Genomic DNA, 17,472 nt, shown 5'->3' with positions numbered 1-17,472 from the left:
CATCAAATCTGAATGAGATCCTTGTCAGATAGAGTAACCTTAGTTTTAGTTTCTTTCCTTTCATCACTTTAAATATACAGTTGCATTCCCTTCTGGCTTGTAGAGCTTCTGCTGAGAAATCAGCAGTTAACCTTATGGGAATTCCCTTGTATGTTAGTTTTCGTTTTTTCCTTGTTGCTTTTAGTAACTTTTCTTTGTCTTTAATCTTTGTCAGTTTGATTACTGTGTTTCTCGGCATGTTTCTCCTTGGATTTATCCTGCCTGGGACTCTCTGTGCTTCCTGGACTTGGGTGGCTATTTCCTTTCCCATGTTAAGGAAGTTTTCAACTATAGTCTCTTCAAGTATTTTCTCTGGTCCTTTCTCTCTCTCTTCTCCTTCTGGGACCCCTATCATGTGAATGTTTGTGTGTTTAATGTTGTCCAAGAATTCCCTTAGGCTGTCTTCATTTCTTTTCATTCCTTTTTCTCTATTCTGTTCTGCAGCAGTGAACTCCACCATTCTGTCTTCCACATCACTTATCCATTATTCTGCTATTGATTCCTTCTAGTGTATTTCTCATTTCAGTTATTGTATTGTTCATCTCTGTTTGTTTTTTCTTTAATTCTTCTAGGTGTTTGTTCTTTAATTATTCTAGGTCTTTTTTAAACTTTTCTTGCATCTTCTCAATCTTTGCCTCCATTCTTTTCCGAGGTAGTGGATCATCTTCACTATCTTTATTCTGAATTATTTTTCTGGAAATTTGCCTATCTCCACTTCGTTTAGTTGTTTTTCTGGGGTTTTATCTTGTTCCTTCATCTGGTACATATCCCTCTGCCTTTTCATTTTTTTAATCTTTCTGTGAATGTGGCTGTCGTTCCACAGGCTGCAGGACTGTAGTTCTTCTTACTTCTGCCCTACAGTGCATCCTATACTAAGAGAAGGAGTCAGCAAACCTGTTGGCCAAATCTTGCCTCTTACTTGATTTTATAAATAAAGTTTTATTGGAACAAATCCTCCCCCGTTTGTTCCTTATTGTCATTGGCTGCTTCATGTCACTATAGCAGAGTTGCCTAAACCACAAATTCAAAAATACTTACCACCTGGTACTTCATAGAAAACGTTTGCCAACTCCTGACTTAAAGCACATCCCTATTTAGAGTAACCACATTTCAAGTGTTCAGTAGCTGTATTCTATTCTCTTCTCTTTCTTCCCCTTTTGTTTTCTTCAATGTTTTGGTAGATAGAGCATATCTTTTAGAACATTTTTGAGAAAAAGTGCAGGGAAAGTAAAATTTTATAAGCCTCAATGTGTTTATTGTACCATCAAAATAAATTCACACACTGACTAGGTAGGAATATCCAGATTGGGAGGCATTTGTACTAAATTTAAATTTTATCTTCTTAGTCTTTTGGCTTCAGTTTTGCTATTGAAAGTCTCAGACTCCTTTCTATTTCCTGGTGTTTGATTTGAGACTCTGTGAGTGGCAAGGAGCAGGGGGCAGGCATTGTTTCTCTCAGTAATCTTGTAGCGTCTTTTCTTTGTCCAGAGTGTTCAGAGTTTTAACAATGTTTAACTTGATTTTCTATTTATAAGTATTTATTTAAATGTCCTCTTTTAGGGCCACTACCTTTACCTTGGCCTGGTGTCCCCAAAGCAAGTAACACTGTTTTGTCTTTTACAGAAAATATATCTTTCCTCTTTTTCTTCTGAAGCAGTTGTCCAACTAGGCAGAGTGGGAGAGGGAATAAATGTCTTCCATTATAAGATACTATAATGTTTTTATCCCTGCCTTCACCGCTACTATTGTGAGTACCTGCTTGCACAAGATTATGGGCATTTTGTTTTTCTTTCTTTTTCTTTCTTTCTTTCTTTCATTCCTTCTTTCTTTCTTTTTTCTTCTTCCTTCCTTCCTTCCTTTATTTTGGTATGTACTGAGTTGCTTTTTATTTTTTCCACTGCTACCTAAGGGAATATCACTCTCTGGTCTATTATTTCCCATGCATCTGTCTGCTTTGCAGCTTCCCAAAACATTATAGTCATTTTCTTTGCTGCTATTTCGTTTTAAATTTATGCTTGTAAACAAATTTTATGTAATTTTCATGGGATATCGGGATAGAGAATGCATGTTTAATCTACCAGCTTAAATAAAAAATCCTCCAATTACTTTCCAAAACCTTATTTTCTCATATTTAAAGTGGGGATAATAATATTTACCTTACACAGTTGTTTGAAGATTAGAAACAATATTTTCATGAACAATATCTCTCACCTAGAAACTCCATAAAAATAAATCAAGTGACTGTGTTAAATGTCTTCACGATAAGACACAGTAAGAACAGAATCAGATAATGACAAAGCAGAAAGATTGTGCCACTCCACCTTCTCTTTTATAATTGAACTACAAATTCAATTGTAATTTGTACTTTTGAATCTCATTACTTTATAAGACTATTCATTTGTACTATGCTACTAGTAATTTATATGATGACTTACAGGTAGATAAAACTCAAGCCAGTTATGAAAAAAAATAAAAAGTTTTGTGAGACTAGAAATGTTTAAAATTTTATGGATTCTTTAAATGAATCTATAATCCTCTACTTGTATATCATTTTAATATTAATTTTTTCTCAGTGTGTTTACTTCCAAACACACCAAATACATGCAATCATTCCAAATTCCCTATTTCAGGTACAAGATCTGGGAGAGAGATGGAGCAGACATGCAAGGCTATGCTGGTGCAGGCAGCCCATAGTGGCAGTTCTTCTCTAGACAGTCTGAAACAAGTATAGACCCAGAACAAAGGTCATGTGGTGTGGTTGATCAGTGGACTAAAAAGGTGAAGAAATTGTTGATCCCTTGGAAGGACCAACAGGAAGTGCTGATCAGACAAGAAGACAGAGAGGATGTGGAGGTTGAAACAAAGATGGCAAAAGCAGAATAAAGACACTGATAACTTGCATATGGATTCAAGACAATTGTCCTGCTTTTCTGACATGGGACAGAACCAACATAGTTCATCCTTACATTTCCCCATTTTCTACTGAGTGAAATCTGAAAGATATTATATTGATTCTTCTGTTCAGAATCTTGTCAAAAACCTTTCTTAACATTTTATTGCTAGTCCTGCTCCTTTAAGCCAGTCTCATTCTGTCTTCCCTGACTGGTCTTTCTTCACTACAAACTAGGTTAATTTTCTAACCATTTTACTGCATCATATAGTAAATAAGCTCCCAGGGATGACTCACTGATTATCAGAAGTGTAAACTCTATTTCGTGCACAGTTTCTCAGTATTGTCATGTAGTGAAGACTCTGTTTCGATATTTTAAACAAAGAAAACTTGACAGATCTCAAATGTGAAAGGATGACTTTCAGAACATACAGAGAGTCATTTTAATGTAACAGTTAAGAGTAAAGCTCTGGAAATTGATACCCTGGGTTCAGATCTCACTCCACCATTTACTACCCATATGGCCTCTGTCAAACTACTTAACTTTCTTATACCTTGATCTCTTAATCTCAAAAACTGGGTAATCACAACAGACCCAACCTCACAGGGTTGTTTTAAGAATTTAAATGAAACACAAAAATACACATATAAAAGCTTCTTATTTTAAATGCTCAATAAATGTTAACTATTATTAATTATTGTTTAAGAAAACATGCATTGACAAATAGACAGTATCAATTTGTATTTTATTCACCACAGATGCATCTCCATAAATTTAGAACAAGAAAATAATAGTTAATAAACATATGATGTATTTATAAAATCTGTAGAGGATGTTTAGTGCACATTTGGAATTTCAAATTGATTTCAATAATTTTCTGGTCCCTTGGGTTTTAGAACCAGTGGGTCTTGAATAATTACATTCAAGACCTTCTAATTTGCTAATCATATTACTTTTGAAATCAGTATTTTAAAATCATTTTGAAATTCTATATTCTTTTGAAAGTCTAATAAAAGCCTTAGATGATCTCCTCACCATGAAGATGCATAAACATGAATATATACAAAATTAGATATTCTGATTTCACTAAATGAGTTAATACAGACATAGCACTTGGAATAATCTCTGAAACATAGTCAGTACATTAAAATATATGCATTAATTATAATTTTATGTTTATGAGACTGTGTGAAGGCATTTCCATGACATTCTTCTCATGAGAAAAAAAAAGAAAAAGTACAGAAAAATATCCCCCAAACAATTAGAAGAATAAAATGGACTCATGTTGAAATTTCAATGAAACTAGGAATTATACATAATGTCCTCATAATGTTCAAGCAAGAGCTGCCAGATGTACTGAAAATTACATGAAAGTGTGGAGAGACAGGTGACATTACATCTACAGTGGAAGATCTCGCACAAATGTGGAATCTGAGCACAGTTTTCTAGAGTAGATAGCTTGCTTTGAAGGGTCAAATTTACATTATCTTTAGAACAATGGCAATGGGGTCTTTGCTCCAACAGTAAAACCTTTCTTTAACTCCATTTCACATGATGAAGAAGCAGAGGAGTCCAACGTGATGAAGAAGTACACAGAGAAGTCATTTTAGTAGGATGCTGTCTCTCTGTGAAGCATGTCATATAAAAGAAATGTTATCCCTTTGAGTAACCATGCAGCTACTGGTCTCTATTGACTGGGAAGAAGTTAAAGCCAAATCAATGAAAACAAGATGACTATATGTTGTGTGGAGCTTCACTGTAATCTAGATAGCATTTCTTCTGGCTTAGAATACTTCCCTGGCTTATTCTTACAAACCTGTTGCAAATAGTTGATACAAAATATAAATTTTATTTAATGGTGAGAAATACTAAAATAGGCAACAATACAATGTACAAAGACACTACTTGTAACACTAAAAGGGAATAGGAGGTTAAATACATAATGAAAGCAGAGAAGAACACTCAACACACAAAAATATAAATCATCAGCAAGCAGATGAAAGGGGTGACCACACATAAATTCAAAAAGATGGGGAGATACAAGATAATGGTAGGGGATTAAAAGGCACAGATTATTATGTATAAAATAAATTAAGCTATGGATATATTATACAGAACAGGGAATATAGCTAATATTTTATAATAAATTTAAACAAGTATAATCTATAAAAATATTGAAATAATATGTTGTACACCTAAAACTAATATAATATTGTAAATCAACTATTTGTCAATAAAAATAAGTAGGTAACTAAAACAAAATTATGTAAACTTTAAAAAAGGATGAGACATTGAGATAAAATCAGAGGTGTTCAAAGTTTGGGATGATAGTGCAAAATAACAGCAAGACATGATTCAGGATCTGATACCTCAGTTAAAACAATGAAAAGTAAAAAAAAAAAAAAGAAAGAAAAAGGGTGAAAAAAGAAAAATAAAATCATGCCAGAAACAAATTCTATGTAAGAAGTAACATAAAGAAAAAGTAGACACTGCTGAGAGCAGTTAGGGATATACAAAATAGAATGTAGAAAAGAAAAAAGAAAGAAAAATTAAGGGAAAACAAACAGGAAATTAAAAGAAAATATAAATATTTATTAGGAAAGACAAAAGAGATGCCACATTTACACAACTATGTCCTTTTGAAATAAAAGAAGCAAATTTGAAAAGTTCCAAGATAGATAGAATCCAAGAAAAGTTTGCAAAATTAAAAGACCTAAACCTAGGCATTGAAGGAAACATCATTTTCCTAAAGAAAACCAAAGATTAAAAAAATGATCATTAATGTAGTACATCCTTGAAAAATCAATGGCTGTTTAAAATAACTGACTTTTGCAGGGTGTTGAAGACTTAATCCCGTTAATTCAGAATGTGACTGTATTTGGAGATAAGACTTTTAAAAATGCACAGTAGTAAATCAACTATATTCCAGTAAAAATTTTTTAAAAATAAAAATAAAAGGATGCATACTAATAGAGGGATAACTGTGTGAAGAAGCAATAAAAGAATCACCAACTACAAGCCAAGGAGTGTGGAGTCAGAAGACATAAACTCTGCTGGAACCTTACCTTTGAAATTCCAGCATCCAGAAAAAGGAGAAAAGAAATGTCTCTTAGTTAAGCCACTCAGTCTCTGGTATTTTGTTATGGCATTCCTAGCAAACTAATACCAGAATATTTAAGGCAAAATAAAATATCAAGCTATGTGGAAGATTAAAAAAATATCTGAGGTAGGTCTTAGACTTCTACAGTAATATTAAAATTTAGGCAGCATTTGTACAATATCTCAGTTCTAGGGGACAGAGTGGTTCAAGAATTTTATAGCCAATAAAACTGCCACAAGTTAAATACAACACATGAATATTTATAAATATAAGAGAACTCAGACAATATAGTTTGCATAAACACTTTATTTAAAAACTACTATAGAATATAATTTAATTAACAAAAACACTGGGTGCTTAATTAACACTGAAATATCTCTCAGAGAGCAATACATTGATTTAAATTTATAATTAAGTCTAAATTTTTTGTGGGATTTATATTTATAGAACAGAATGAATACATTAGAAACTACATGGGTGTAGAAATAATATGACTAATAATAGGTAGGAGAGGAAGGAAGAATGTATACTGGGAGCGTTATAAACCACAGTGACATTTTCAAGTTTAATATGAGGGGTCAAAATGTAATTTAAAGAATATAAACCAAATATTAGATATACTAATGTAAAAAGTGAAGAACTAAGAAAAATAATGAACTAAAATGTATGGTGATACTGAGAGGAGGAGGATGGGGAGATGCACAAAACTGTAAAGTATACTGATATATACATTGCTCAGGTTAGAAAGTCAAGGGTTACTACCAAAGATAAAAGAGGATCAGATAAATTGTAGACAGCTGCGGTTAAAGTAGTAATGGCTAGAAAAGCTTAAAAAATTTGTTGAATTATGAGAAAAAAAATCTTATGTATGGAAAATCAATAGCAAAACAGGAAATGAAAATACCAACCATATCAATAATCATATTAAGTGCAAATGGACTATAAACCCATTAAAAGTTAGACAGTATCTAGCTAGGTAAAACAAAGATCCAAATATAAGTTGCCTTCAAGAGACAAACCTTAGACTCAAGGAACAGAATAGTGTATATTATAGAAACAATAATCATATGAGAAATAAGGTGGATGCATTAGCATGAAACAAAATAGACTTAAGAAAAAAAAGAAAAAGAAGTATTGCTAGTGACATAGAGGAACTTTCCTAAAAGAGTTAATACATTAGAAAGACACAGCAAGTATAAATGTACATAGGCCTGATAACAAAATATATGAGCATCAAAATACATGAAACAAAAATGAGAGGGATTGAAAGAAGAAAGAGACAAAACAAGAATAACATTTGTAGATTTCAATACATGACAATCAATAATTGATATGACAACTAAACAGAAAATTAGCAAAGGCATAGAAGAGCTTAACAACACTATTACCAACTTGACCTAACTCATATAAAATGTTGAATCCAATGCAGAATATGCAGTATTTTTAAGCATACATGGAACATCTTCTATTATAGACCATATGTTAGGCCACAAACAAGTAAATTTTAAAATATTGAAGTCATACAAATTATGCTCTCTGACCACAGCAGACTTAAATTAGAAATCAATAATGAAAAGAAATATGGGAGATTCTCAAATATTTTGAAATTAAATTATCCTCTTCTAAATAACCAATGGGTCAAGAAAAAATTCCAAGGGAATTTAAAAAGTATTTTGAATTAATGGTAACAAAAATAGAATATATCAACCTATATAGACAACAGGCCAAGTAGTACTTAGAAGAAAATTTATATTGCAAATGCTTAGATGGGAAGAAAGAAAAGGCTTGAATCAGTTAGCTAAGCCACTATCAGGAGAAACTAGAAAATGGAAGAATACTAAACTCAAAGCAAGCAAAAAAATAAATAATATAGAGCAGAAATCAATGTTTTTTTTTTTTTTTTAAAGAAAATGCAGCAACTTCCCTGGTGGTGCAGGGGTTAAGAATCTGCCTTCCTATGCAGGGGATGCAGGTTCAATCCCTGGTCAGGGAACAAAGATCCCATATGTAGTGGGACAACTAAGCCCATGTGCTCTAGAGCCCACGCAGCACAGCTAGACAGACTGAGAGCTGCATCTACTGAGCCCGCACTCTCTGGAGCCCGTGCACCACAACTAGAGAGAAGCCCACACACCACAATGAAGAGCCCGTGTGCCACAACAAAAGATCCTGCGTTCTGTAACTAAGACCCAATGCAGCCAACTAACTAACTAACTAAATAAATAAATAAATAAAAGAAAATAGAACACAAGGGAGAAAGTCAATGAAATTTTAAAAATTGGTTCTCTGAAAATAACAACAAAATTCATAAGCCTGTAGCTATATCAGGGGTCAGCCAACTATGTCCACCCTGGCTTGTGGACTGTTTTCTACAAAAAAAAATAAAATAAAAATTATTGGAGCACAGCAATGTACATTTATGTATTGTCTATGGCTGCTTTCACACTACATTAACAGGGTTAATTAGTTGCACTAGACACTCTATGACCTGTAAGTCATAAAACATTTATTATCTAGTTCTTTACAGAAAAAGTGTGCCAACAGTCAGTGTGATACAGACTGACCAAGACAACAGAAAAACAGACAGAAATTATCATAATTAGGAATAAAAAAATGTAACTATTACCAACCCTTCAGAATATTGAATACGGGAAAAAATAGATCAACAAAGTAGACAATTTAGATGAAATCAATAAATTCTAGGAAGACAAAAGTTACCAAAACTGACTCAAGACTATAGGAAAGTAGAAATAAAAATAATAAATAGAAAACAAACAAATTGAATTAATGATTAGAGATATTGCCCCAAAGGGAGGCTTAGACACAGATTGCTTCAGTGTTATATTCTGCCATCTATTTAAAGAAGAGATACCAATCATTCACAAACACTTTCAATTAATAAGAGAACATTTTCCAACTTATTCTATGAGGCCAGAGTTACCCTGATACAAGCCAGACAAAGATATCACAACCAAAGGAGACTATGACTAATATCTCTTATGAACATAGACATAAAAATCTTTAACAAAATAGTAACAAAAACATATAAAAAGAATTTTATACCATGATCAAGTAGAAATTATCTTAGGAATGCAAAGTTGGTTTAACAGCTGAAAATCAATTAATGTAATACATAAAGTTAATATAATAAAGGGCAGGAAAAATACCACGTGAATATCTCAATTAATGCAGAAAAATTGACACTAGTTTATACAAACTTATAATAAAACTCTTAAAAAACTAGAAATATAAGGGAAGTTGTTTAACCTCCTAAAGACTATCTATGAAAATCTGATAGCTAAAATTTTACTTAATGGTGAAAGACTGAATGTTTTTACCCTAATATCAGCAAGAAGCTAGGGATACCTGCTCTTGCTACTTTTGGTCAATATTGTGCTGTGGTTCTAGGCAGTGAAATAATGTTGAAGGAAGAAAGGAAGGAAAAGAAGGAGGGAGAGAGGAGAGAAAGTCATCACTATAGGAAAGAAAAAAAACTCTATTCACAAATGACATAATTTTGTAAGTAGAAAATACTAATACACTAATGAGAAAAAATGCTTTAAAAATCAAGTTTATTATAGTAGCAGGATATAGTATGAATATATAAAATTAATTTTATTTCTAAACATTATCAGTGAATAATCCAAAAATAAAATTAAAGAAACAATTCCATTCAAAATAGCCTCCAAAAAGAAAAAAAATACTTGAAAATAAATTTAATAAAATAAGATCTAAATGAAAAACTCCAAAACATTGCTGAGAGAAATTTAAAATAAAAGTAAATGAAAAATATTTTTATGTTCATGAATTAGAAGACTAAAAATTTCAAAATCAACAATTCTCTCCAAAACAATCCACAAATTCAATGCACTCCATATCAAAATATTAAATGCATTTTTTGCAAAAATTGACAAACTGATTCTAAAATATATGAGACATTATGAGTCACCTGAAAAAGCCAAACAATTTTGAAAAAGTAAAACAAATTTGAAGAATTACACTACACAGTTTTCATGCATAAAACAATTATTTTGTTCAAGAAAAAGTGGTCTTGATATAAAGTTAAACATATAAATCAATGGGACAGAATTGAACTCTTACAATCGATTTTTGACACAGGTGCCAAGACAATGCAATAGGAAAAAGACAGTATTTTTAACAAATGATATTGGTATAATTATATGCACATGCATAAACAATTACTTAGATCTTTATGTCACCAAATTAATTCAACATAGAACATAGACCAACATAAAAATAAAATTTCCAGAAGAAAACATATGAGATCATGTTCTGACCTTGCATTTGACAAAGAGTTCTTAGAAACAACACAATTTATAAAAGAAAAATTCCATAAATTAAACTACATAATAATGAAAGAAAAAAGTTTCAAAAGACACCATGAATAAAATGAAAAGGCAAACCACAGTCTCCTAAGAATGGGGGAAAATATTTTCAAATTATATATCTGACTTGTATCAAGAGTATATAAAATCTTACAATTCAATAACCAAAAAAACAACCCAATTAAACAGTGAACAAAAGATTTGAATAGAGATTTCACCAATGTAGAAACGCAGATGGCTAATGATCACATGAGATGATGACCCAAATCAATATTCATTACAAAAATGTTAATTGAACTGCAATGAGTTACAGCTATATATCAACTATAATGCCTTTCATAAAAAAGACAGAAAATACAAAGTGTTGGAAGGGAGATAGATAAACTGTAACCTTCATGCATTGCTGGTAGGAATGTAAAATGGTACAACTACAATGGAAAACATTTGATAATTTTTCAAAAGTCTAAACATAAATTTTCATTTCTACTTTTAGGAATTTACTTGGTGGGGGCAGGGGTGGGTATGTCCACAAAAAGGCATGCACACAGATTTCATAGCAGCATTATTCATTGTAGTCAAAAACTAGAAAATGGATAAACAAAATGTGGCCTATTCATACAATAACAATGAACCAACTCCTGATCTACTATAATATAGATACATTTCAAAAATATTATAAATGAAAAATGCTAGACATAAAAGTGTTGACATAAAGCTTCTACTGTATTGATATGGAATCATTTCTTTAGCTGGGTGGTGTGGGTAAATTGTTGTTCAATATGTTTGTTAATACATCATTTTGTTTAAAGTATTTCATAATATTTTTAAAAATACAAATTTTAAAATAGGAATAAATTTAATGAGAAATACAGTAGAGCTATACAAACACAACTTCAAAATTCTATTCTGAGGAACAAAAAATGAAAAAAAAATAAGGCATACTCACTCCTTACATAAGAAATCAATATCATAAAGTCTCCCATTTTTCCTAAATCCATATACACATGTAATGAATTCCTAATTAAATTGACAGCAGGATTTTTAAAGAACTAGAGTAACTATTCCTAACCAATATAAATAAATAAAAGCTCAGCTCATTAATAAGCAGGAAAAGTATGGCTATAATAGAAGAGTTGTGAGCAGAAATTAGCCCTGGCTGATACCAACAGCAACTATATAGCTACAGTAATTAAAAGTAGGATGCTAAACTATAAATAAATAAAACACTAGAGGAACAAATGTAAAGTCCAGAAATATACTTAAATATATACAGAAATTGAGTCTATGAAAGTGATAATGAAATTTTAGTGTCCTAAAGATACTTTACCAAATAAATGATGTTGAGACATTGCGTAGACATCACATAGCAAAATTAATTCCAGATAGAACAAAATTTAAACGTGGAAAATAAAATTATCTAATATTTTAGGTAAAAACGTTTTTTTATGATCTAACATGAACTTTCAAAACATAACAGAAACTCAAAATTATTGAAGTTTTATAAATTTGAATTTTAAAAAGCATTCTGCACATTTAAAAACCACAAAGTCAAACGATAAATTAAAACTCCAGGGAAATCTTTGTAATACATAGTACAGATGTGTGGATAACATCTTTAATAAATAAACAGCCTTATGAGTTATTAGGATAATTTAATGAACCTCTTAGGAAAATGGCAAATGATATGAGTAAACAGGTTAAAGAATGAAACACGAATGGCGTTAGGTACCTGAAAAATGCCCAATTTCACTCAAAATAAGAAATGTTCAGGGCTTCCCTGGTGGCGCAGTGGTTGAGAATCTGCCTGCCAATGCAGGGGACACGGGTTTGAGCCCTGGTCTGGGAAGATCCCACATGCCACGGAGCAACTAAGTCCATGTGCCACAACTACTGAGCCTGCGCGTCTGGAGCTTGTGATCCGCAAAAAGAGAGGCCGCGACAGTGAGAGGCCCGCGCACCGCGGTGAAGAGCGGCCCCCGCTCACTGCAACTAGAGAAAGCCCTTGCACAGAAACGAGGACCCAACACAGCCAAAAATAAATAAATAAATAAATTTTTTAAAAAACGAAATGTTCAAATTAAAATTATAATGGAATATCAGTTTCGCTTAGAGTAATAAATTTCAAACAAGTTTATAATACACTTCATGGTTTGATAGAGAAACAGAAATTCTCTTATGTTCCTGAAGTGTAACATGGTAACTCCCTGTTGGGGCAATTTAGCAACATTTATACACTTTTAAAATGCACATAAACTTTAACACAGCACTTGGATTTCCATGAATGTGTCCTGCTAATACGATATGCATAATAACAAAGGTACAGGTTGCATATTGAGTATATATGTGTATTAGCAAAAATGAAAGCAATCAAAATGTCCATCAATAAACTACTGGCTTTAATAAATGCTGGAGAGGTTGTAGAAAAAAGGGAACCCTCTTGCACTGTTGGTGGGAATGTAAATTGATACAGACACTATGGAGAACAGTATGGAGGTTCCTCAAAAAGCTAAAAATAGAACTACCATACGACCCAGCAATCCCACTACTGGGCATATACCCTGAGAAAACCATAATTCAAAAAGAGTCATGTACCAAAATGTTCATTGCCGCTCTATTTACAATAGCCAGGACATAGAAGCAACCTAAGTGTCCATCGATAGATGAATGCATAAAGAAGATGTGGTATATATACACAATGGAATATTACTCAGTCATTAAAAGAAGCAAAATTGAGTTATTTGTAGTGAGGTGGATGGACCTAGAGTCTGTCATACAGAGTGAAGTAAGTCAGAAAGAGAAAAACAAATACCATATGCTAACACATGTATATGGAATCTAAAAAGAAAAAAAATGGTTCTGACGAACCTAGGGGCAGGACAGGAATAAAGATGCAGATGTAGAGAATGGACTTGAAGACACGGGGTGTGGGAAGGGTAAGCTGGGACGAAGTGAGACAGTGGCATTGACATATATACACTACCAAATGTAAAATAAATAGCTATTGGGAAGCTGTTGCATCACACGGAGTTATCAGCTCAGTGCTTTGTGACCACCTAGAGGAGTGGATGGGGAGGATGGGAGGGAGATGTAAGAGGGAGGAGATATGGGGATATATGTATACATATAGCTGATTCACTTTGTTGTACAGCAGAAACTAACACAACATTGTAAAACAATTATACTCCAATAAAGATGTTAAATAAATAAAGAAAGAAATAAACTACTGGTCTAAAGATTGTATGACAAATATATGTAACTAGATATCATGCTGCTGTGGGAAAGACTGAGAAATCCACATTCTGGTGTGGATGAATCTCCAAGGTCTACAATACAAATTAAAAATAAAACAGGGGATAGCTCTATTGGTATAATATGCAACATTGGTTTAAAACATACATTTCATATTCTATGCATAGAATATCCCTGGATGGACACAGGAAACCAATAGCAAGGGGTGCCTTCATAGGAGTGAGGTTTCAGGGATGGTCAAGAAGCTTGGAAGGATACATACATTTTACTATATACCTATTTGAATAGTTCATATATAACTTATGCAAGAAATTAATTTAAAAATATTCAGGATGGATGATAGAATGAGATGCTTGGTCTCCTGTTTTTGATTATAATTCTTAGACTAAGAACAAAACAAGATTTGCCAAATATTCCAAAGCAAAGTGCTAGACCAATGATGAAGGAGTTATCTTAATTTATATGGCCATTTATTTTTTAAAGATGATACTACTTATCTGTACTATTTATTGCAAAGGTTTACGGAGTTTTTCATTTGTCTTTGACTTTGTTTTTCCAGAAGAGTGGCAGCTATTAGGCGTTAGGTGTTTTTCAAAGTGTTGTTAGCATGCTGTATGGCCTCTCATCTCCCACAACCCCTCTTGAACAACACACTGGGCGATTTCCCTGCACCTTGATACCCATGTGGGGAGTTCCAAGGAAAACCTCCCAGAACTCCACCTTTACCCTTTGGAGTTCTGGAGTGTGAAGTAATGCCATACAGAATCTTGAAGAAGTCTGTTTTTGAGAGGATGACTCAAGATTCTGAAGGGGCCTTCTCGGGAGCAAGCAGCATTTCTAACTATTTTGGGCAAAGGTAAATGTTTGTTTTATAATGGGCTGGTTTTTTATCCCACAGATGGCAACTTGACTGGGTCATTTTGAATAGAACTTGCATTTTGAAAAGAACTAAGTCATCTTGAAAAGAGGGATACTTGACAGTTAACCTTAGCAGGAATTGCCTGATGAGACAGGCTTTCAGGCCCGGGAGCTCACAGGGTACATTTGTAGCCATTACAGAAGAGGTCAAGAAGCTACACTTTTCAGGGAACTCCAGCACCCATGAAGCAAAAAGAATCCTCAATCAGAATCCAGTCTGCATAGCAGATTCTATCTGTTCCAACCATATTGCCAGGAGCCAACCAGGAAACAAACCAAAAGGGAATTGGAGATCCTGATAGGAGGCAATGAAGAGCCCAGAGGGCTAACAATAGTGAAAGTCATTAACACCTCTAGGGACACTGGACAGAGTCTGGGATGTTGAGCCCAAGATCCTGGGTCACGAGGCAGAGACTAGAACCCTGGGGGGCCTATTAAACAAGAGATGGGGCTACAGAAGAAATGTCACCTGCGACAAAGAGAAGGGAAAGAAATACCATGGCTTTCCCCTTTCTCTTGGTCTTAATATTTTTCCAGTGCTTTCCATTGGCCAAGACCTGCCAGAGGTCACCCTCTTACTGGATGTGCTGTCACCAAGTGTTGGCTACCCTGAACTTCAGAGCAGAGGGGAAGGTGGAGGAGTGTATGTGAGACAAAAGTGCCCAAAACAACCACAGCAGTCAGAAAAGACCTTCCCTGTGGTACCCAGTACATGGGGGAGAGAGAAGAATCACAAGGTAGAAAACAGAGAAGAAACCAGCTATTTTCATCCATATACTTCTCACCCCCAAACCCCCTGTCCACACAAAACCTTTACTCAGGGAGTCTATTATGTGTAATTAGGCAGCCTGGCAAGAATGGCCCAAGTCAATTTCACACCCTGCCAAGGGCTCACACTGTTGCGGAATCCTGGCCTCTGTGCACCTACACTGAATTGAATCTCAGAGACAGAGTTTGGGGTGAAGCAGAAAAGAAGAGGTCTATTGCTTTGCCAAGCAAAGGAGGATACAGCAGGGTAATGCCCTCAAAATGTGTCCCATCCTGGACCGGGTAGTGAGGAGTCTTATAGTAATGTTTTAAGGAGCAGGGCGTGATCAGCACATGGTGAGGTAATCAGGAGTCAGCGTCATCAGCCTTCTGGTTCCAACCAGTCTAGGGTCTATGTTTTTGAGGTCAGTAGTTTTCATCTGGTGGGGGGCTGCTTCCTGTAAAAACAACTTAGGAATCTCTGTCAGGCCTTTATATGTATCCCTCAGGGAACTGGGAATTCGGTGACTCTGCATGTGGCTGATTTATAGTCGAAATTGTTACCAGTTTCCCGGCCCAAAAGCTATTCTTTGTCTCTACATCTTCACCTTTTCTAATCATTAGCTCCTGAGTCAGCCTTTTACTTCAAAAAACAAGGGCACAGGGGCTTGTACATGGTTTCAAAACTACACCAAACACAGGCTCTGAGACACAGACTTGTTCTAGTCACTATACAGCCCACCAGCAATAATAATATTTTTCCTAACAAAAGAAGGTAGAGTTAGGATTTTTATGGATTCTGTTTCAAATCTGGCTCTGTTTTTGTCAATATTCACGGTTTTATTCAAGTTGTTTAAACTCTCAGAAATGAAATGCCCTTGTCTGGCATGGGGATAGCCATGCCAATCATTTAGGCTTTCACAAGGTTCATGCTCCCATCTGGGACCAGGAAGATGCCTGACAGCAATTGGTATCTTTCCACAATTTCATTAACTGGAATATTCTCAATCTCCTCTCCATCTGTGAGAAATTCAACTATTGGATAAAACCCACCTCGTCTCTTTTTTGAGATTAAATCTCTGTCTGTGACGAGTCCTGTTTATCCATCCATCTCTTTTCACCATGCTCATTCCTTAGTGGCCACATGGTAGTTATTCAATATATTAAACATGAAGGATATGGAGGATGAACAGGGCCGGCGGTGACTTCACGCACACAGTAGGCTCCAATCTGCCTAAGATGATTGGAACCAAGTCTAGTGCATGGTAAGCACTAGAGAGAGCTTGGATATTGTGATCCTTTGGATGTACAGATAAGCTTTTAAATATTCCATTAAGTAATTAATATTCACTCAGGTGTGGTTTGTTACTGGGGAAGTTTTCTACTATTTATTTGTCTTCATTCATTTGTTCATTCATTCATTTTTAAAGGTAACTTTCCATTACATTTATTAACACAGAAAAATTCATATGCACACAAATAATTGGCAAAATTCAGTCCCCCAAATACTTCAGATAGGCCTAATCTATTTTCCAGATGGTTTTCCTACAATAGATGATAGACATCTGTATTAAAATAAACACAAACTGAATTGAATCCCCTGGGAAAATGGAAATCTTATCTACAGATATGTATCTGTATGTATTTAAAAAGTACCCTTGCAGTGCTGATTTGGCAACACATATACTAAAATTGGAAAAATACAGAGAAGATTAGCATGGCCCCTGTGCAAGGATGACATGCAAATTCGTGAAGCCCCATATTTTTAGGACCTAGAAGAAAAAGAGCAAACAAACAATGATGAACAACACAATAAATGAAATTAAAAATTCTCTAGAAGGAATCATAGCAGAATAAATGAAGCAGAAGAACAGATAAGTGACCTGCAAGATAAAATAGTGGAAATAACTACCACAGAGCCGAATAAAGAAAAAAGAGTGAAAAGAATTGAGGACAGTCTCAGAGATTTCTGGGACAACATTAAATGCACCAACATTCAAATAATAGGGGTCCCAGAAGAAGAAGAGAAAAAGAAAGGGACTAAGAAAATACTTGAAGAGATTATAGTTGAAAACTTCCCTAATATGGGAAAGAAAAGAGTCAATCAAGTCTAGGAAGTGAAGAGAGTCCCATACAGGATAAATACAAGGAGAAAAAAAGCCAAGACACATATTAATCAAAC

General features: G+C 34.1%; 1 non-coding gene across 1 annotated transcript; it reads left to right on the top strand.

Moving 5' to 3' along the window:
- The first annotated feature begins 16,953 nt into the window (after window positions 1-16,953).
- On the top strand, window positions 16,954-17,057 carry LOC132369431 (U6 spliceosomal RNA). Its single transcript, XR_009504406.1, has one exon. It is a non-coding gene; the product is annotated as a U6 spliceosomal RNA (small nuclear RNA).
- Window positions 17,058-17,472: the final 415 nt, after the last annotated feature.

The sequence above is a fragment of the Balaenoptera ricei genome, chromosome 7 (assembly GCF_028023285.1).
Source record: "Balaenoptera ricei isolate mBalRic1 chromosome 7, mBalRic1.hap2, whole genome shotgun sequence".
NCBI lineage: Eukaryota > Metazoa > Chordata > Mammalia > Artiodactyla > Balaenopteridae > Balaenoptera > Balaenoptera ricei.
The sequence above is the reverse complement of the archived record's forward strand: the minus strand, read 5'-3'. Positions and strand labels throughout refer to the sequence as shown.